Source organism: Triticum urartu, chromosome 5A, assembly GCF_056163025.1.
Source record: "Triticum urartu cultivar PI428250 chromosome 5A, HENAU_Tu73, whole genome shotgun sequence".
Taxonomy (NCBI): Eukaryota; Viridiplantae; Streptophyta; class Magnoliopsida; order Poales; family Poaceae; genus Triticum; species Triticum urartu.
Window position 1 is genome coordinate 525,717,703 of NC_141877.1, and position 22,616 is coordinate 525,740,318.

The following is a 22,616-nucleotide window of genomic DNA, read 5'->3' on the forward strand; positions in this document are numbered from 1 at the left end:
GGTGCGATGCTCCGGTGGCATTGCTACCCCCAGTGCCCCCGTCCCGCCTAACCCTGTAGCGTTTGACCACGGGATCTAGCCCTTTGACTTTGCACGGACGGGCTTTGACCAGTGGACCTCCCCACCCGGTTGTGTTAGGTCAGCCCATAGGAACACTTTGGAGCAACATGCGGGCCAGACCCACAGCAAGATTCCCTCCGTGTAGACCCCACGCGTCCGTTTCCCCCCTCCAGGTGCCGGCGGCGGCGCCGTCCGTGAGGGGGGGCACACCCCGGACACGCGTGTCGGGCGTTTGCAACCGCCACAACACTTCCAGACTTGTGAGAGGCCGCCTACGCAAGATTTGGCGGCATGCTAGCCCCCGGAGGCCGCCGGCCACAGCCGTAGACGCGCGAAGGGCAATTCGCGTAGAGGGAATTTTTCGGATACTTCTCCATCACCAAAAATTATGAAAAAAATACCATCATTCCTGTAGCACATGTGCCCACGTCGTGCAAAAAAACTCATGATTTTATCGTGCTCCGAGTATTTAGTAATATTGACGCCGCATCGTTACCGCAGAACGTCTACTACCGTGTAATCGCCGTCCGTGCGGGGGGGCCACGCCTCGGAGACGCGTCCCGCCTCTTCGGACATGCCACCACACCACCCCGCATGTATGAGGGCCCGGTGCGACGCTCCGGTGGCATTGCTACCCCCAGTGCCCCCGTCCCGCCTAACCGTGTAGCGTTTGACCACGGGATCTAGCCCTTTGACTTTGCACGGACGGGCTTTGACCAGTGGACCTCCCCACCCGGTTGTGTTAGGTCAGCCATAGGAACACTTTGGAGCAACATCTGGGCCAGACCCACAGCAAGATCCCCTCCGTGTAGACCCCACGCGTCCGTTTCACCCATCAAGGTGCCGGCGGCGGCGCCGTCCGTCAGGGGGGCACACCCCGGACACGCTTGCCGGGCGTTTGCAACCGCCACAACACTTCCAGACGTGTGAGAGGCCGCCTACGCAAGATTTGGTGGCATGCTAGCCCCCGGAGGCCGCCGGCCACAGCCGTAGACGCGCGAAGGGCAATCCGCGTAGAGGGAATTTTTTGGATACTTCTCCATCACCAAAAATTATGAAAAAATACCATCATTCCTATAGCACATGTGCCCACGTCGTGAAAAAAAAACTCATGATTTTATCGCGCTCCGAGTATTTAGTAATATTGATGCCGCATCGTTACCGCAGAACGTCTACTACCGTGTCATCGCCGTCCGTGAGTGGGGGCACGCCCCGGAGACGCGTCCATCCTCTTCGGACATGCCACCACACCACCCCGCATGTATGAGGGCCCGGTGCGACGCTCCGGTGGCATTGCTACCCCCAGTGCCCCCGTCCCGCCTAACCCTGTAGCGTTTGATCACGGGATCTAGCCCTTTGACTTTGCACGGACGGGCTTTGACCAGTGGACCTCCCCACCCAGTTCTGCTAGGTCAGCCCATAGGAACACTTTGGAGCAACATCCGGGCCAGACCCACAGCAAGATCCCCTCCGTGTAGACCCCACATGTCCGTTTCCCCCCTCCAGGTGCCGGCGGCGGCGCCGTCCGTGAGGGGGGGGGACACCCCGGACACGCGTGTCGGGCGTTTGCAACCGCCACAACACTTCCAGACTTGTGAGAGGCCGCCTACGCTAGATTTGGCGGCATGCTAGCCCCCGGAGGCCGCCGGCCATAGCCGGAGACGCGCGAAGGGCAATCCGCGTAGAGGGAATTTTTCGGATACTTCTCCATCACCAAAAATTATGAAAAAATACCATTATTCCTATAGCACATGTGCCCACGTCGTGCAAAAAAACTCATGATTTTATCGCGCTCCGAGTATTTAGTAATATTGACGCCGCATCGTTACCGCAGAACGTCTACTACCGTGTCATCGCCGTCCGTGAGGGGGGGCCACGCCCCGGAGACGCGTCCCGCCTCTTCGGACATGCCACCACACCACCCCGCTTGTATGAGGGCCCGGTGCGACGCTCCGGTGGCATTGCTACCCCAGTGCCCCCGTCCCGCCTAACCGTGTAGCGTTTGACCACGGGATCTAGCCCTTTGACTTTGCACGGACGGGCTTTGACCAGTGGACCTCCCCACCCGGTTGTGTTAGGTCAGCCCATAGGAACACTTTGGAGCAACATCCGGGCCTGACCCACAGCAAGATCCCCTCCGTGTAGACCCCACGCGTCCGTTTCCCCCATCCAGGTGCCGGCGGCGGCGCCGTCCGTGAGGGGGGGCACACCCCGGACACGCGTGCCGGGCGTTTGCAACCGCCACAACACTTCCAGACGTGTGAGAGGCCGCCTACGCAAGATTTGGTGGCATGCTAGCCTCCGGAGGCCGCCGGCCACAGCCGTAGACGCGCGAAGGGCAATCCGCGTAGAGGGAATATTTCGGATACTTCTCCATCACCAAAAATTATGAAAAAATACCATCATTCCTATAGCACATGTGCCCACGTCGTGAAAAAAAAACTCATGATTTTATCGCGCTCCGAGTATTTAGTAATATTGACACCGCATCGTTACCGCAGAACGTCTACTACCGTGTCATCGCCGTCCGTGAGGGGGGGCCACGCCCCGGAGACGCGTCACGCCTCTTCGGACATGCCACCACACCACCCCGCATGTATGAGGGCCCGGTGCGACGCTCCGGTGGCATTGCTACCCCCATTGCCCCCGTCCCGCCTAACCCTGTAGCGTTTGACCACGGGATCTTGCCCTTTGACTTTGCACGGATGGGCTTTGACCATTTGACCTCCCCACCTGGTTGTGTTAGGTCAGCCCATAGGAACACTTTGGAGCAACATCCGGGCCAGACCCACAGCAAGATCCCCTCCGTGTAGACCCCACACGTCCGTTTCCCCCCTCCAGGTGCCGGCAGCGGCGCCGTCCGTGAGGGGGGGCACACCCCGGACACGCGTGTCGGGCGTTTGCAACCGCCACAACACTTCCAGACTTGTGAGAGGCCGCCTACGCAAGATTTGGCGGCATGCTAGCCCCCGGATGCCGCCGGCCACAGCCGTAGACGCGCGAAGGGCAATCCGCATAGAGGGAATATTTCGGATACTTCTCCATCACCAAAAATTATGAAAAAATACCATCATTCCTATAGCACATGTGCCCATGTCGTGCAAAAAAAAACTCATGATTTTATCGCGCTCCGAGTATTTAGTAATATTGACGCCGCATCGTTACCGCAGAACGTCTACTACCGTGTCATCACCGTCCGTGAGGGGGGGCCACGCCCCGGAGACGCGTCACGCCTCTTCGGACATGCCACCACACCACCCCGCATGTATGAGGGCCCGGTGCGACGCTCCGGTGGCATTGCTACCCCAGTGCCCCCGTCCCGCCTAACCCTGTAGCGTTTGACCACGGGATCTTGCCCTTTAACTTTGCACGGACGGGCTTTGACCAGTGGACCTCCCCACCCGGTTGTGTTAGGTCAGCCACAGGAACACTTTGGAGCAACATCTGGGCCAGACCCACAGCAAGATCCCCTCCGTGTAGACCCCACGCGTCCGTTTCCCCCATCAAGGTGCCGGCGGCGGCGCCGTCCGTCAGGGGGGCACACCCCGGACACGCTTGCCGGGCGTTTGCAACCGCCACAACACTTCCAGACGTGTGAGAGGCCGCCTACGCAAGATTTGGTGGCATGCTAGCCCCCGGAGGCCGCCGGCCATAGCCGTAGACGCGCGAAGGGCAATCCGCGTAGAGGGAATTTTTCGGATACTTCTCCATCACCAAAAATTATGAAAAAATACCATCGTTCCTATAGCACATGTGCCCACGTCGTGAAAAAAAACTCATGATTTTATCGCCCTCCGAGTATTTAGTAATATTGACGCCGCATCGTTACCGCAGAACGTCTACTACCGTGTCATCGCCGTCCGTGAGGGGGGGCCACGCCCCGGAGACGCGTCCCGCCTTTTCGGACATGCCACCACACCACCACGCATGTATGAGGGCCCGGTGCGATGCTCCGGTGGCATTGCTACCCCCAGTGCCCCCGTCCCGCCTAACCCTGTAGCGTTTGACCACGGGATCTAGCCCTTTGACTTTGCACGGACGGGCTTTGACCAGTGGACCTCCCCACCCGGTTGTGTTAGGTCAGCCCATAGGAACACTTTGGAGCAACATGCGGGCCAGACCCACAGCAAGATTCCCTCCGTGTAGACCCCACGCGTCCGTTTCCCCCCTCCAGGTGCCGGCGGCGGCGCCGTCCGTGAGGGGGGGCACACCCCGGACACGCGTGTCGGGCGTTTGCAACCGCCACAACACTTCCAGACTTGTGAGAGGCCGCCTACGCAAGATTTGGCGGCATGCTAGCCCCCGGAGGCCGCCGGCCACAGCCGTAGACGCGCGAAGGGCAATTCGCGTAGAGGGAATTTTTCGGATACTTCTCCATCACCAAAAATTATGAAAAAAATACCATCATTCCTGTAGCACATGTGCCCACGTCGTGCAAAAAAACTCATGATTTTATCGTGCTCCGAGTATTTAGTAATATTGACGCCGCATCGTTACCGCAGAACGTCTACTACCGTGTAATCGCCGTCCGTGCGGGGGGGCCACGCCTCGGAGACGCGTCCCGCCTCTTCGGACATGCCACCACACCACCCCGCATGTATGAGGGCCCGGTGCGACGCTCCGGTGGCATTGCTACCCCCAGTGCCCCCGTCCCGCCTAACCTTGTAGCGTTTGACCACGGGATCTAGCCCTTTGACTTTGCACGCACGGGCTTTGACCAGTGGACCTCCCCACCCGGTTGTGTTAGGTCAGCCCATAGGAACACTTTGGAGCAACATCCGGGCCTGACCCACAGCAAGATCCCGTCCGTGTAGACCCCACGCGTCCGTTTCCCCCATCCAGGTGCCGGCGGCGGCACCGTCCGTGAGGGGGGGCACACCCCGGACACGCGTGCCGGGCGTTTGCAACCGCCACAACACTTCCAGACGTGTGAGAGGCCGCCTACGCAAGATTTGGTGGCATGCTAGCCTCCGGAGGCCGCCGGCCACAGCCGTAGACGCGCGAAGGGCAATCCGCGTAGAGGGAATATTTCGGATACTTCTCCATCACCAAAAATTATGAAAAAATACCATCATTCCTATAGCACATGTGCCCACGTCGTGAAAAAAAAACTCATGATTTTATCGTGCTCCGAGTATTTAGTAATATTGACGCCGCATCGTTACCACAGAACGTCTACTACCGTGTCATCGCCGTCCGTGAGGGGGGGCCACGCCCCGGAGACGCGTCACGCCTCTTCGGACATGCCACCACACCACCCCGCATGTATGAGGGCCCGGTGCGACGCTCCGGTGGCATTGCTACCCCCAGTGCCCCCGTCCCGCCTAACCCTGTAGCGTTTGACCACGGGATCTTGCCCTTTGACTTTGCACGGACGGGCTTTGACCATTTGACCTCCCCACCTGGTTGTGTTAGGTCAGCCCATAGGAACACCTTGGAGCAACATCCGGGCCAGACCCACAGCAAGATCCCCTCCGTGTAGACCCCACACGTCCGTTTCCCCCCTCCAGGTGCCGGCGGCGGCGCCGTCCGTGAGGGGGGGCACACCCCGGACACGCGTGTCGGGCGTTTGCAACCGCCACAACACTTCCAGACTTGTGAGAGGCCGCCTACGCAAGATTTGGCGGCATGCTAGCCCCCGGATGCCGCCGGCCACAGCCGTAGACGCGCGAAGGGCAATCCGCGTAGAGGGAATATTTCGGATACTTCTCCATCACCAAAAATTATGAAAAAATACCATCATTCCTATAGCACATGTGCCCACGTCGTGAAAAAAAAACTCATGATTTTATCGCGCTCCGAGTATTTAGTAATATTGACGCCGCATCGTTACCGCAGAACGTCTACTACCGTGTCATCACCGTCCGTGAGGGGGGGCCACGCCCCGGAGACGCGTCACGCCTCTTCGGACATGCCACCACACCACCCCGCATGTATGAGGGCCCGGTGCGACGCTCCGGTGGCATTGCTACCCCCAGTGCCCCCGTCCCGCCTAACCCTGTAGCGTTTGACCACGGGATCTTGCCCTTTGACTTTGCACGGACGGGCTTTGACCAGTGGACCTCCCCACCCGGTTGTGTTAGGTCAGCCCATAGGAACACTTTGGAGTAACATCCGGGCCAGACCCACAGCAAGATCCCCTCCGTGTAGACCCCACGCGTCCGTTTCCCCCCTCCAGGTGCCGGCGGCGGCGCCGTCCGTGAGGGGGGGCACACCCCGGACACGCGTGCCGGGCGTTTGCAACCGCCACAACACTTCCAGACGTGTGAGAGGCCGCCTACACAAGATTTGGTGGCATGCTAGCCCCCGGAGGCCGCCGGCCATAGCCGTAGACGCGCGAAGGGCAATCCGCGTAGAGGGAATTTTTTGGATACTTCTCCATCACCAAAAATTATGAAAAAATACCATCATTCATATAGCACATGTGCCCACGTCGTGAAAAAAAACTCATGATTTTATCGCGCTCCGAGTATGTAGTAATATTGCCGCCGCATTGTTACCGCAGAACGTCTACTACCGTGTCATGGCCGTCCGTGAGGGGGGGCCACGCCCCGGAGACGCGTCCCGCCTCTTCAGACATGCCACCACACCACCCCGCATGTATGAGGGCCCGGTGCGACGCTCCGGTGGCATTGCTACCCCCAGTGCCCCCGTCCCGCCTAACCCTGTAGCGTTTGACCACGGGATCTAGCCCTTTGACTTTGCACGGACGGGCTTTGACCAGTGGACCTCCCCACCCGGTTGTGTTAGGTCAGCCCATAGGTACCCTTTGGAGCAACATCCGGGCCAGACCCACAGCAAGACCCCCTCCGTGTAGACCCCACGCGTCCGTTTCCCCCCCCCAGGTGCCGGCGGCGGCGCCGTCCGTGAGGGGGGCACACCCCGGACACGCGTGTCGGGCGTTTGCAACCGCCACAACACTTCCAGAGTTGTGAGAGGCCGCCTACGCAAGATTTGGCGGCATGCTAGCCCCCGGAGGCCGCCGGCCATAGCCGTAGACGCGCGAAGGGCAATCCGCGTAGAGGGAATTTTTCGGATACTTCTCCATCACCAAAAATTATGAAAAAATACCATCATTCCTATAGCACATGTGCCCACGTCGTGCAAAAAAACTCATGATTTTATCGCGCTCCGAGTATTTAGTAATATTGCCGCCGCATCGTTACCGCAGAACGTCTACTACCGTGTCATCGCCGTCCGTGAGGGGGGGCCACGCCCCGGAGACGCGTCCCGCCTCTTCGGACATGCCACCACACCACCCCGCATGTATGAGGGCCCGGTGTGACACTCCGGTGGCATTGCTACCCCCAGTGCCCCCGTCCCGCCTAACCCTGTAGCGTTTGACCACGGGATCTAGCCCTTTGACTTTGCACAGACGGGCTTTGACCAGTGGACCTCCCCACCCGGTTGTGTTAGGTCAGCCCATAGGAACCCTTTGGAGCAACATCCGGGCCAGACCCACAGCAAGATCCCCTCCGTGTAGACCCCACGCGTCCGTTTCCCCCCTCCAGGTGCCGGCGGCGGCGCCGTCCGTGAGGGGGGCACACCCCGGACATGCGTGTCGGGCGTTTGCAACCGCCGCAACACTTCCAGACTTGTGAGAGGCCGCCTACGCAAGATTTGGCGGCATGCTAGCCCCCGGAGACCGCCGGCCACAGCCGTAGACGCGCGAAGGGCGATCCGCGTAGAGGGAATTTTTCGGATACTTCTCCATCACCAAAAATTATGAAAAAATACCATCATTCCTATAGCACATGTGCCCACGTCGTGCAATAAAACTCATGATTTTATCGCGCTCCGAGTATTTAGTAATATTGATGCCGCATCGTTACCGCAGAACGTCTACTACCGTGTCATCGCCGTCCGTGAGGGGGGGCCACGCCCCGGAGACGCGTCCCGCCTCTTCGGACATGCCACCACACCACCCCGCATGTATGAGGGCCCGGTGTGACACTCCGGTGGCATTGCTACCCCCAGTGCCCCCGTCCCGCCTAACCCTGTAGCGTTTGACCACGGGATCTAGCCCTTTGAATTTGCACGGACGGGCTTTGACCAGTGGACCTCCCCACCCGGTTGTGTTAGGTCAGCCCATAGGAACCCTTTGGAGCAACATCCGGGCCTGACCCACAGCAAGATCCCCTCCGTGTAGACCCCACGCGTCCGTTTCCCCCCTCCAGGTGCCGGCGGCGGCGCCGTCCGTGAGGGGGGCACACCCCGGACACGCGTGTCGGGCGTTTGCAACCGCCACAACACTTCCAGACTTGTGAGAGGCCGCCTACGCAAGATTTGGCGGCATGCTAGCCCCCGGAGGCCGCCGGCCACAGGCGTAGACGCGCGAAGGGCAATCCGCGTAGAGGGAATTTTTCGGATACTTCTCCATCACCAAAAATTATGAAAAAATACCATCATTCCTATAGCACATGTGCCCACGTCGTGCAAAAAAACTCATGATTTTATCGCGGTCTGAGTATTTAGTAATATTGACGCCGCATCGTTACCGCAGAACGTCTACTACCGTGTCATCGCCGTCCGTGAGGGGGGGCCACGCCCCGAAGACGCGTCCCGCCTCTTCGGACATGCCACCACAACACCCCGCATGTATGAGGGCCCGGTGCGACGCTCCGGTGGCATTGCCACCCCCAGTGCACCCGTCCCGCCTAACCCTGTAGCGTTTGACCACGGGATCTAGCCCTTTGACTTTGCACGGACGGGCTTTGACCAGTGGACCTCCCCACCCGGTTGTGTTAGGTCAGCCCATAGGAACCCTTTGGAGCAACATCCGGGCCAGACCCACAGCAAGATCCCCTCCGTGTAGACCCCACGCGTCCGTTTCCCCCCTCCAGGTGCCGGCGGCGGCGCCGTCTGTGAGGGGGGCACACCTCGGACACGCGTGTCGGGCGTTTGCAACATCCACAACACTTCCAGACTTGTGAGAGGCCGCCTACGCAAGATTTGGCGGCATGCTAGCCCCCGGAGGCCGCCGGCCATAGCCGTAGACGCGCGAAGGGCAATCCGCGTAGAGGGAATTTTTCGGATACTTCTCCATCACCAAAAATTATGAAAAAATACCATCATTCCTATAGCACATGTGCCCACGTCGTGCAAAAAAACTCATGATTTTATCGCGCTCCGAGTATTTAGTAATATTGCCGCCGCATCGTTACCGCAGAACGTCTACTACCGTGTCATCGCCGTCCGTGAGGGGGGGCCACGCCCCGGAGACGCGTCCCGCCTCTTCGGACATGCCACCACACCACCCCGCATGTATGAGGGCCCGGTGCGACGCTCCGGTGGCATTGCTACCCCCAGTGCACCCGTCCCGCCTAACCCTGTAGCGTTTGGCCACGGGATCTAGCCATTTGACTTTGCATGGACGGGCTTTGACCAGTGGACCTCCCCACCCGGTTGTGTTAGGTCAGCCCATAGGAACCCTTTGGAGCAACATCCGGGCTAGACCCACAGCAAGATCCCCTCCGTGTAGACCCCACGCGTCCGTTTCCCCCCTCCAGGTGCCGGCGGCGGCGCCGTCTGTGAGGGGGGCACACCCCGGACACGCGTGTCGGGCGTTTGCAACATCCACAACACTTCCAGACTTGTGAGAGGCCGCCGACGCAAGATTTGGCGGCATGCTAGCCCCCGGAGGCCGCCGGCCATAGCCGTAGACGCGCGAAGGGCAATCCGCGTAGAGGGAATTTTTTGGATACTTCTCCATCACCAAAAATTATGAAAAAATACCATCATTCCTATAGCACATGTGCCCACGTCGTGCAAAAAAACTCATGATTTTATCGCGCTCCGAGTATTTAGTAATATTGCCGCCGCATCGTTACCGCAGAACGTCTACTACCGTGTCATCGCCGTCCGTGAGGGGGGGCCACGCCCTGGAGACGCGTCCCGCCTCTTCGAACATGCCACCACACCACCCCGCATGTATGAGGGCCCGGTGTGACACTCCGGTGGCATTGCTACCCCCAGTGCCCCCGTCCCGCCTAACCCTGTAGCGTTTGACCACGGGATCTAGCCCTTTGACTTTGCACGGACGGGCTTTGACCAGTGGACCTCCCCACCCGGTTGTGTTAGGTCAGCCCATAGGAACCCTTTGGAGCAACATCCGGGCCAGAAACACAGCAAGATCCCCTCCGTGTAGACCCCACGCGTCCGTTTCCCCCCTCCAGGTGCCGGCGGCGGCGCCGTCCGTGAGGGGGGCACACCCCGGACATGCGTGTCGGGCGTTTGCAACCGCCACAACACTTCCAGACTTGTGAGAGGCCGCCTACGCAAGATTTGGCGGCATGCTAGCCCCCGGAGGCCGCCGGCCATAGCCGTAGACGCGCGAAGGGCAATCCGCGTAGAGGGAATTTTTCGGATACTTCTCCATCACCAAAAATTATGAAAAAATACCATCATTCCTATAGCACATGTGCCCACGTCGTGCAAAAAAACTCATGATTTTATCGCGCTCCGAGTATTTAGTAATATTGCCGCCGCATCGTTACCGCAGAACGTCTACTACCGTGTCATCGCCGTCCGTGAGGGGGGGCCACGCCCCGGAGACGCGTCCCGCCTCTTCGGACATGCCACCACACCACCCCGCATGTATGAGGGCCCGGTGTGACGCTCCGGTGGCATTGCTACCCCCAGTGCCCCCGTCCCGCCTAACCCTGTAGCGTTTGACCACGGGATCTAGCCCTTTGACTTTGCACGGACGGGCTTTGACCAGTGGACCTCCCCACCCGGTTGTGTTAGGTCAGCCCATAGGAACCCTTTGGAGCAACATCCGGGCCAGACCCACAGCAAGATCCCCTCCGTGTAGACCCCACGCGTCCGTTTCCCCCCTCCAGGTGGCGGCGGCGGCGCCGTCCGTGAGGGGGGCACACCCCGGACACGCGTGTCGGGCGTTTGCAACCGCCACAACACTTCCAGACTTGTGAGAGGCCGCCTACGCAAGATTTGGCGGCATGCTAGCCCCCGGAGACCGCCGGCCACAGCCGTAGACGCGCGAAGGGCAATCCGCGTAGAGGGAATTTTTCGGATACTTCTCCATCACCAAAAATTATGAAAAAATACCATCATTCCTATAGCACATGTGCCCACGTCGTGCAATAAAACTCATGATTTTATCGCGCTCCGAGTATTTAGTAATATTGATGCCGCATCGTTACCGCAGAACGTCTACTACCGTGTCATCGCCGTCCGTGAGGGGGGGCCACGCCCCGGAGACGCGTCCCGCCTCTTCGGACATGCCACCACACCACCCCGCATGTATGAGGGCCCGGTGTGACGCTCCGGTGGCATTGCTACCCCCAGTGCCCCCGTCCCGCCTAACCCTGTAGCGTTTGACCACGGGATCTAGCCCTTTGACTTTGCACGGACGGGCTTTGACCAGTGGACCTCCCCACCCGGTTGTGTTAGGTCAGCCCATAGGAACCCTTTGGAGCAACATCCGGGCCAGACCCACAGCAAGATCCCCTCCGTGTAGACCCCACGCCTCCGTTTCCCCCCTCCAGGTGCCGGCGGCGGCGCCGTCTGTGAGGGGGGCACACCCCGGACACGCGTGTCGGGCGTTTGCAACATCCACAACACTTCCAGACTTGTGAGAGGCCGCCTACGCAAGATTTGGCGGCATGCTAGCCCCCGGAGGCCGCCGGCCATAGCCGTAGACGCGCGAAGGGCAATCCGCGTAGAGGGAATTTTTCGGATACTTCTCCATCACCAAAAATTATGAAAAAATACCATCATTCCTATAGCACATGTGCCCACGTCGTGCAAAAAAACTCATGATTTTATCGCGCTCTGAGTATTTAGTAATATTGCCGCCGCATCGTTACCGCAGAACGTCTACTACCGTGTCATCGCCGTCCGTGAGGGGGGGCCACGCCCCGGAGACGCGTCCCGCCTCTTCGGACATGCCACCACACCACCCCGCATGTATGAGGGCCCGGTGTGACACTCCGGTGGCATTGCTACCCCCAGTGCCCCCGTCCCGCCTAACCCTGTAGCGTTTGACCACGGGATCTAGCCCTTTGACTTTGCACGGACGGGCTTTGACCAGTGGACCTCCCCACCCGGTTGTGTTAGGTCAGCCCATAGGAACCCTTTGGAGCAACATCCGGGCCAGACCCACAGCAAGATCCCCTCCGTGTAGACCCCACGCGTCCGTTTCCCCCCTCCAGGTGCCGGCGGCGGCGCCGTCCGTGAGGGGGGCACACCCCGGACACGCGTGTCGGGCGTTTGCAACCGCCACAACACTTCCAGACTTGTGAGAGGCCGCCTACGCAAGATTTGGCGGCATGCTAGCCCCCGGAGGCCGCCGGCCATAGCCGTAGACGCGCGAAGGGCAATCCGCGTAGAGGGAATTTTTCGGATACTTCTCCATCACCAAAAATTATGAAAAAATACCATCATTCCTATAGCGCATGTGCCCACGTCGTGCAAAAAAACTCATGATTTTATCGCGCTCCGAGTATTTAGTAATATTGCCGCTGCATCGTTACCGCAGAACGTCTACTACCGTGTCATCGCCGTCCGTGAGGGGGGGGCCACGCCCCGGAGACGCGTCCCGCCTCTTCGGACATGCCACCACACCACCCCGCATGTATGAGGGCCCGGTGTGACACTCCGGTGGCATTGCTACCCCCAGTGCCCCCGTCCCGCCTAACCCTGTAGCGTTTGACCACGGGATCTAGCCCTTTGGCTTTGCACGGACGGGCTTTGACCAGTGGACCTCCCCACCCGGTTGTGTTAGGTCAGCCCATAGGAACCCTTTGGAGCAACATCCGGGCCAGACCCACAGCAAGATCCCCTCCGTGTAGACCCCACGCGTCCGTTTCCCCCCTCCAGGTGCCGGCGGCGGCGCCGTCCGTGAGGGGGGCACACCCCGGACACGCGTGTCGGGCGTTTGCAACCGCCACAACACTTCCAGACTTGTGAGAGGCCGCCTACGCAAGATTTGGCGGCATGCTAGCCCCCGGAGACCACCGGCCACAGCCGTAGACGCGCGAAGGGCAATCCGCGTAGAGGGAATTTTTCGGATACTTCTCCATCACCAAAAATTATGAAAAAATACCATCATTCCTATAGCACATGTGCCCACGTCGTGCAATAAAACTCATGATTTTATCGCGCTCCGAGTATTTAGTAATATTGATGCCGCATCGTTACCGCAGAACGTCTACTACCGTGTCATCGCCGTCCGTGAGGGGGGGCCACGCCCCGGAGACGCGTCCCGCCTCTTCGGACATGCCACCACAGCACCCCGCATGTATGAGGGCCCGGTGTGACGCTCCGGTGGCATTGCTACCCCCAGTGCCCCCATCCCGCCTAACCCTGTAGCGTTTGACCACGGGATCTAGCCCTTTGACTTTGCACGGACGGGCTTTGACCAGTGGACCTCCCCACCCGGTTGTGTTAGGTCAGCCCATAGGAACACTTTGGAGCAACATCCGGGCCAGACCCACAGCAAGATCCCCTCCGTGTAGACACCACGCGTCCGTTTCCCCCCTCCAGGTGCTGGCGGCGGCGCCGTCCGTGAGGGGGGGCACACCCCGGACACGCGTGCCGGGCGTTTGAAACCGCCACAACACTTCCAGACGTGTGAGAGGCCGCCTACGCAAGATTTGGTGGCATGCTAGCCCCCGGAGGCCGCCGGCCACAGCCGTAGACGCGCGAAGGGCAATCCGCGTTGAGGGAATTTTTCGGATACTTCTCCATCACCAAAAATTATGAAAAAATACCATCATTCCTATAGCACATGTGCCCACGTCGTGCAAAAAAACTCATGATTTTACCGCGCTCCGAGTATTTAGTAATATTGACGCCGCATCGTTACCGCACAACGTCTACTACCGTGTCATCGCCCTCCGTGAGGGGGGGCCTCGCCCCGGAGACGTGTACCGCCTCTTCGGACATGCCACCACACCACCCCGCATGTATGAGGGCCCGGTGCGACGCTCCGGTGGCATTGCTACCCCCAGTGCCCCCGTCCCGCCTAACCCTGTAGCGTTTGACCACGGGATCTAGCCCTTTGACTTTGCACGGACGGGCTTTGACCAGTGGACCTCCCCACCCGGTTGTGTTAGGTCAGCCCATAGGAACACTTTGGAGCAACATCCGGGCCAGACCCACAGCAAGATCCCCTCCGTGTAGACCCCACGCGTCCGTTTCCCCCCTCCAGGTGCTGGCGGCGGCGCAGTCCGTGAGGGGGGGCACACCCCGGACACGCGTGCCGGGCGTTTGAAACCGCCACAACACTTCCAGACGTGTGAGAGGCCGCCTACGCAAGATTTGGTGGCATGCTAGCCCCCGGAGGCCGCCGGCCACAGCCGTAGACGCGCGAAGGGCAATCCGCGTTGAGGGAATTTTTCGGATACTTCTCCATCACCAATAATTATGAAAAAATACCATCATTCCTATAGCACGTGTGCCCACGTCGTGCAAAAAAACTCATGATTTTACCGCGCTCCGAGTATTTAGTAATATTGACGCCGCATCGTTACCGCACAACGTCTACTACCGTGTCATCGCCCTCCGTGAGGGGGGGCCTCGCCCCGGAGACGTGTACCGCCTCTTCGGACATGCCACCACACCACCCCGCATGTATGAGGGCCCGGTGCGACGCTCCGGTGGCATTGCTACCCCCAGTGCCCCCGTCCCGCCTAACCCTGTAGCGTTTGACCACGAGATCTAGACCTTTGACTTTGCACGGACGGGCTTTCACCAGTGGACCTCCCCACCCGGTTGTGTTACGTCAGCCCATAGGAACACTTTGGAGCAACATCCGGGCCAGACCCACAGCAAGATCCCCTCCGTGTAGACCCCACGCGTCCGTTTACCCCCTCCAGGTGCCGGCACACCCCGGACACACGTGCCGGGCATTTGAAACTGCCACAACACTTCCAGACTTGTGAGAGGCCGCCTACGCAAGATTTGGCCGCATGCTAGCCCCCGGAGGCCGCCGGCCATAGCCGTAGACGCGCGAAGGGCAATCCGCGTTGAGGGAATTTTTCGGATACTTCTCCATCACCAAAAATTATGAAAAAATACCATCATTCCTATAGCACATGTGCCCACGTCGTGCAAAAAAACTCATGATTTTATCGCGCTCCGAGTATTTAGTAATATTGATGCCGCATCGTTACCGCAGAACGTCTACTACCGTGTCATCGCCGTCCGTGAGGGGGGGCCACGCCTCGGAGACGCGTCCCGCCTCTTCGGACATGCCACCACACCACCCCGCATGTATGAGGGCCCGGTGTGATGCTCCGGTGGCATTGCTACCCCCAGTGCCCCCGTCCCGCCTAACCCTGTAGCGTTTGACCACGGGATCTAGCCCTTTGACTTTGCACGGACGGGCTTTGACCAGTGGACCTCCCCACCCGGTTGTGTTAGGTCAGCCCATAGGAACACTTTGGAGCAACATCCGGGCCAGACCCACAGCAAGATCCCCTCCGTGTAGACCCCACGCGTCCGTTTCCCCCCTCCAGGTGCTGGCGGCGGCGCCGTCCGTGAGGGGGGGCACACCCCGGACACGCGTGCCGGGCGTTTGAAACCGCCACAACACTTCCAGACGTGTGAGAGGCCGCCTACGCAAGATTTGGTGGCATGCTAGCCCCCGGAGGCCGCCGGCCACAGCCGTAGACGCGCGAAGGGCAATCCGCATTGAGGGAATTTTTCGGATACTTCTCCATCACCAATAATTATGAAAAAATACCATCATTCCTATAGCACATGTGCCCACGTCGTGCAAAAAAACTCATGATTTTACTGCGCTCCGAGTATTTAGTAATATTGACGCCGCATCGTTACCGCACAACGTCTACTACCGTGTCATCGCCGTCCGTGAGGGGGGGCCACGCCCCAGAGACGCGTCCCGCCTTTTGGGACATGCCACCACACCACCCCGCATGTATGAGGGCCCGGAGCGACGCTCCGGTGGCATTGCTACCCCCAGTGCCCCCGTCCCGCCTAACCCTGTAGCGTTTGACCACGGGATCTAGCCCTTTGACTTTGCACGGACGGGCTTTGACCAGTGGACCTCCCCACCCGGTTGTGTTAGGTCAGCCCATAGGAAGACTTTGGAGCAACATCCGGCCCAGACCCACAGCAAGATCCCCTCCATGTAGACCCCACGCGTCCGTTTCCCCTTCCAGGTGCCGGCGGCGGCGCCGTCTGTGAGGGGGGCACACCCCGGACACGCGTGTCGGGCGTTTGCAACAGCCACAACACTTCCAGACTTGTGAGAGGCCGCCTACGCATGATTTGGCGGCATGCTAGCCCCCGGAGGCCGCCGGCCACAGCCATAGACGCCCGAAGGGCAATCCGCGTAGAGGGAATTTTTCGGATACTTCTCCATCACCAAAAATTATGAAAAAATACCATCATTCCTATAGCACATGTGCCCACGTCGTGCAAAAAAACTCATGATTTTATCGCGCTCCGAGTATTTAGTAATATTGACGCCGCATCGTTACCGCAGAACGTCTACTACCGTGTCATCGCCGTCCGTGAGGGGGGGGGGGCACGCCCTGGAGACGCGTCCCGCCTCTTCGGACATGCCACCACACCACCCCGCATGTATGAGGGCCCGGTGCGACGCTCCGGTGGCATTGCTACCCCAGTGCCCCCGTCCCGCCTAACCCTGTAGCGTTTGACCACGGGATCTAGCCCTTTGACTTTGCACGGACGGGCTTTGACCAATGGACCTCCCCACCCGGTTGTGTTAGGTCAGCCCATAGGAACACTTTGGACTAACATCCGGGCCAGACCCACAGCAAGATCCCCTCCGTGTAGACCCCACGCGTCCGTTTCCCCCCTCCAGGTGCCGGCGGCGGCGCCGTCCGTGAGGGGGGGCACACCCCGGACACGCGTGTCGGGCGTTTGCAACCGCCACAACACTTCCGGACTTGTGAGAGGCCGCCTACGCAAGATTTGGCGGCATGCTAGCCCCCGGAGGCCGCCGGCCACAGCCGTAGACGCGCGAAGGGCAATTCGCGTAGAGGGAATTTTTCGGATACTTCTCCATCACCAAAAATTATGAAAAAAATACCATCATTCCTATAGCACATGTGCCCACGTCGTGCAAAAAAACTCATGATTTTATCGTGCTCCGAGTATTTAGTAATATTGACGCCGCATCGTTACCGCAGAACGTCTACTACCGTGTCATCGCCGTCCGTGAGGGGGGCCCACGCCCCGGAGACGCGTCCCGCCTCTTCGGACATGCCACCACACCACCCCGCATGTATGAGGGCCCGGTGCGACGCTCCGGTGGCATTGCTACCCCCAGTGCCCCCTGTCCCGCCTAACCCTGTAGCGTTTGACCACGGGATCTAGCCCTTTGACTTTGCACGGACGGGCTTTGACCAGTGGACCTCCCCACCCGGTTGTGTTAGGTCAGCCCATAGGAACACTTTGGAGCAACATCCGGGCCAGACCCACAGCAAGACCCCCTCCGTGTAGACCCCACGCATCCGTTTCCCCCCTCTAGGTGCCGGCGGCGGCGCCGTCCGTGAGGGGGGGCACACCCCGGACACGCGTGTCGGGCGTTTGCAACCGCCACAACACTTTCGGACTTGTGAGAGGCCGCCTACACAAGATTTGGCGGCATGCTAGCCCCCGAAGGCCGCCGGCCACAGCCGTAGACGCGCGAAGGGCAATCCGCGTAGAGGGAATTTTTCGGATACTTCTCCATCACCAAAAATTATGAAAAAATACCATCGTTCCTATAGCACATGTGCCCACGTCGTGCAAAAAAACTCATGATTTTATCGCGCTCCGAGTATTTAGTAATATTGACGCCGCATCGTTACCGCAGAACGTCTACTACCGTGTCATCGCCGTCCGTGAGGGGGGGGGCATGCCCCGGAGACGCGTCCCGCCTCTTCGGACATGCCACCACACCACCCCGCATGTATGAGGGCCCGGTGCGACGCTCCGGTGGCATTGCTACCCCAGTGCCCCCGTCCCGCCTAACCCTGTAGCGTTTGACCACGGGATATAGCCCTTTGACTTTGCACGGACGGGCTTTGACCAATGGACCTCCCCACCCGGTTGTGTTAGGTCATCCCATAGGAACACTTTGGAGCAACATCCGGGCCAGACCCACAGCAAGATCCCCTCCGTGTAGACCCCACGCGTCCGTTTCCCCCCTCCAGGTGCCGGCGGCGGCGCCGTCCGTGAGGGGGGGCACACCCCGGACACGCGTGTCGGGCGTTTGCAACCGCCACAACACTTCCGGACTTGTGAGAGGCCGCCTACGCAAGATTTGGCGGCATGCTAGCCCCCGGAGGCCGCCGGCCACAGCCGTAGACACGCGAAGGGCAATTCTCGTAGAGGGAATTTTTCGGATACTTCTCCATCACCAAAAATTATGAAAAAAATACCATCATTCCTATAGCACATGTGCCCACGTCGTGCAAAAAAACTCATGATTTTATCGTGCTCCGAGTATTTAGTAATATTGACGCCGCATCGTTACCGCAGAACGTCTACTACCGTGTCATCGCCGTCCGTGAGGGGGGCCCACGCCCCGGAGACGCGTCCCGCCTCTTCGGACATGCCACCACACCACCCCGCATGTATGAGGGCCCGGTGCAACGCTCCGGTGGCATTGCTACCCCTAGTGCCCCCGTCCCGCCTAACCCTGTAGCGTTTGACCACGGGATCTAGCCCTTTGACTTTGCACGGACGGGCTTTGACCAGTGGACCTCCCCACCCGGTTGTGTTAGGTCAGCCCATAGGAACACTTTGGAGCAACATCCGGGCCAGACCCACAGCAAGACCCCCTCCGTGTAGACCCCACGCATCCGTTTCCCCCCTCTAGGTGCCGGCGGCGGCGCCGTCCGTGAGGGGGGGCACACCCCGGACACGCGTGTCGGGCGTTTGCAACCGCCACAACACTTCCGGACTTGTGAGAGGCCGCCTACGCAAGATTTGGCGGCATGCTAGCCCCCGAAGGCCGCCGGCCACAGCCGTAGACGCGCGAAGGGCAATCCGCGTAGAGGGAATTTTTCGGATACTTCTCCATCACCAAAAATTATGAAAAAATACCATCGTTCCTATAGCACATGTGCCCACGTCGTGCAAAAAAACTCATGATTTTATCGCGCTCCGAGTATTTAGTAATATTGACGCCGCATCGTTACCGCAGAACGTCTACTACCGTGTCATCACGGTCCGTGAGGGGGGGCCACGCCCCGGAGACGCGTCCCGCCTCTTCGGACATGCCACCACACCACCCCGCATGTATGAGGGCCCGGTGCGACGCTCCGGTGGCATTGCTACCCCCAGTGCCCCCGTCCCGCCTAACCCTGTAGCGTTTGACCACGGGATCTAGCCCTTTGACTTTGCATTGCTACCCCCAGTGCCCCCGTCCCGCCTAACCCTGTAGCGTTTGACCACGGGATCTAGCCCTTTGACTTTGCACGGACGGGCTTTGACCAGTGGACCTCCCCACCCAGTTGTGTTAGGTCAGCCCATAGGAACACTTTGGAGCAACATCCGGGCCAGACCCACAGCAAGATCCCCTCCGTGTAGACCCCACGCGTCCGTTTCCCCCCTCCAGGTGCCGGCGGCGGCGCCGTCCGTGAGGGGGGCACACCCCGGACACGCGTGTCGGGCGTTTGCAACCGCCACAACACTTCCAGACTTGTGAGAGGCCGCCTACGCAAGATTTGGCGGCATGCTAGCCCCCGGAGACCGCCCGCCACAGCCGTAGACGCGCGAAGGGCCATCCGCGTAGAGGGAATTTTTCGGATACTTCTCCATCACCAAAAATTATGAAAAAATACCATCATTCCTATAGCACATGTGCCCACGTCGTGCAAAAAAACTCATGATTTTATCGCGCTCCGAGTATTTAGTAATATTGCCGCCGCATCGTTACCGCAGAACGTCTACTACCGTGTCATCGCCGTCCGTGAGGGGGGGCCACGCCCCGGAGACCCGTCCCGCCTCTTCGGACATGCCACCACACCACCCCGCATGTATGAGGGCCCGGTGTGACGCTCCGGTGGCATTGCTACCCCCAGTGCCCCCGTCCCGCCTAACCCTGTAGCGTTTGTCCCGCCTAGCCCTTTGACATTGCACGGACGGGCTTTGACCAGTGGACCTCCCCACCCGGTTGTGTTAGGTCAGCCCGTAGGAACACTTTGGAGCAACATCCGGGCCAGACCCACAGCAAGATCCCCTCCGTGTAGACCCCACGCGTCCGTTTCCCACCTCCAGGTGCCGGCGGCGGCGCCGTCCGTGAGGGGGGGCACACCCCGGACACGCGTGCCGGGCGTTTGCAACCGCCACAACACTTCCAGACTTGTGAGAGGCCGCCTACGCAAGATTTGGCAGCATGCTAGCCCCCGGAGGCCGCCGGCCACAGCCGTAGACGCCCGAAGGGCAATCCGCGTAGAGGGAATTTTTCGGATACTTCTCCATCACCAAAATTTATGAAAAAATACCATCGTTCCTGTAGCACATGTGCCCACGTCGTGCAAAAAACTCATGATTTTATCGCGCTCCGAGTATTTAGTAATATTGACGCTGCATCGTTACCGCAGAACGTCTACTACCATGTCATCGCCGTCCGTGAGGGGGGGCCACGCCCCGGAGACGCATCCCGCCTCTTCGGACATGACACCACACCACCCCGCATGTATAAGGGCCCGGTGCGACGCTCCGGTGGCATTTCTACCCCCAGTGCCCCCGTCCCGCCTAACCCTGTAGCGTTTGACCACGGGATCTAGACCTTTGACTTTGCACGGACGGGCTTTGACCAGTGGACCTCCCCACCCGGTTGTGTTAGGTCAGCCCATACGAACACTTTGGAGCAACATCCGGGCCAGACCCATAGCAAGATCCCCTCCGTGTAGACCCCACGTGTCCGTTTCCCACCTCCAGGTGCCGGCGGCGGCGCCGTCCGTGAGGGGGGGCACACCCCGGACACGCGTGCCGGGCGTTTGCAACCGCCACAACACTTCCAGACTTGTGAGAGGCCGCCTACGCAAGATTTGGCAGCATGCTAGCCCCCGGAGGCCGCCGGCCACAGCCGTAGACGCCCGAAGGGCAATCCGCGTAGAGGGAATTTTTCGGATACTTCTCCATCACCAAAATTTATGAAAAAATACAATCGTTCCTGTAGCACATGTGCCCACGTCGTGCAAAAAACTCATGATTTTATCGCGCTCCGAGTATTTAGTAATATTGACGCTGCATCGTTACCGCAGAACGTCTACTACCATGTCATCGCCGTCCGTGAGGGGGGGCCACGCCCCGGAGACGCATCCCGCCTCTTCGGACATGACACCACACCACCCCGCATGTATAAGGGCCCGGTGCGACGCTCCGGTGGCATTTCTACCCCCAGTGCCCCCGTCCCGCCTAACCCTGTAGCGTTTGACCACGGGATCTAGACCTTTGACTTTGCACGGACGGGCTTTGACCAGTGGACCTCCCCACCCGGTTGTGTTAGGTCAGCCCATACGAACACTTTGGAGCAACATCCGGGCCAGACCCATAGCAAGATCCCCTCCGTGTAGACCCCACGTGTCCGTTTCCCACCTCCAGGTGCCGGCGGCGGCGCCGTCCGTGAGGGGGGGCACACCCCGGACACGCGTGCCGGGCGTTTGCAACCGCCACAACACTTCCAGACTTGTGAGAGTCTGCCTACGCAAGATTTGGCGGCATGCTAGCCCCCGAAGGCTGCCGGCCACAGGCGTAGACGCCCGAAGGGCAATCCGCGTAGAGGGAATTTTTCGGATACTTCTCCATCACCAAAAATTATGAAAAAATACCATCGTTCCTATAGCACATGTGCCCACGTCGTGCAAAAAAACTCATGATTTTATCGCGCTCCGAGTAATTAGTAATATTGACGCCGCATCGTTACCGCAGAACGTCTACTACCGTGTCATCACCGTCCGTGAGGGGGGGCCACGCCCCGGAGACGCGTCCCGCCTCTTCGGACATGCCACCACACCACCCCGCATGTATGAGGGCCCGGTGCGACGCTCCGGTGGCATTGCTACCCCCCAGTGACCCCGTCCCGCCTAACCCTGTAGCGTTTGACCACGGGATCTAGCCCTTTGACTTTGCATTGCTACCCCAGTGCCCCCGTCCCGCCTAACCCTGTAGCGTTTGACCACGGGATCTAGCCCTTTGACTTTGCACGGACGGGCTTTGACCAGTGGACCTCCCCACCCGGTTGTGTTAGGTCAGCCCATAGGAACACTTTGGAGCAACATCCGGGCCAGAACCACAGCAAGATCCCCTCCGTGTAGACCCCACGCGTCCGTTTACCCCCTCCAGGTGCAGGCGGCGGCGCCGTCCGTGAGGGGGGCACACCCCGGAAACGCGTGTCGTGCGTTTGCAACCGCCACAACACTTCCAGACTTGTGAGAGGCCGCCTACGCAAGACTTGGCGACATGCTAGCCCCCGGAGGCCGCCGGCCACAGCCGTAGACGCGCGAAGGGCAATCCGCGTAGAGGGAATTTTTCGGATACTTCTCCATCACCAAAAATTATGAAAAAATACCATCATTCCTATAGCACATGTGCCCACGTCGTGC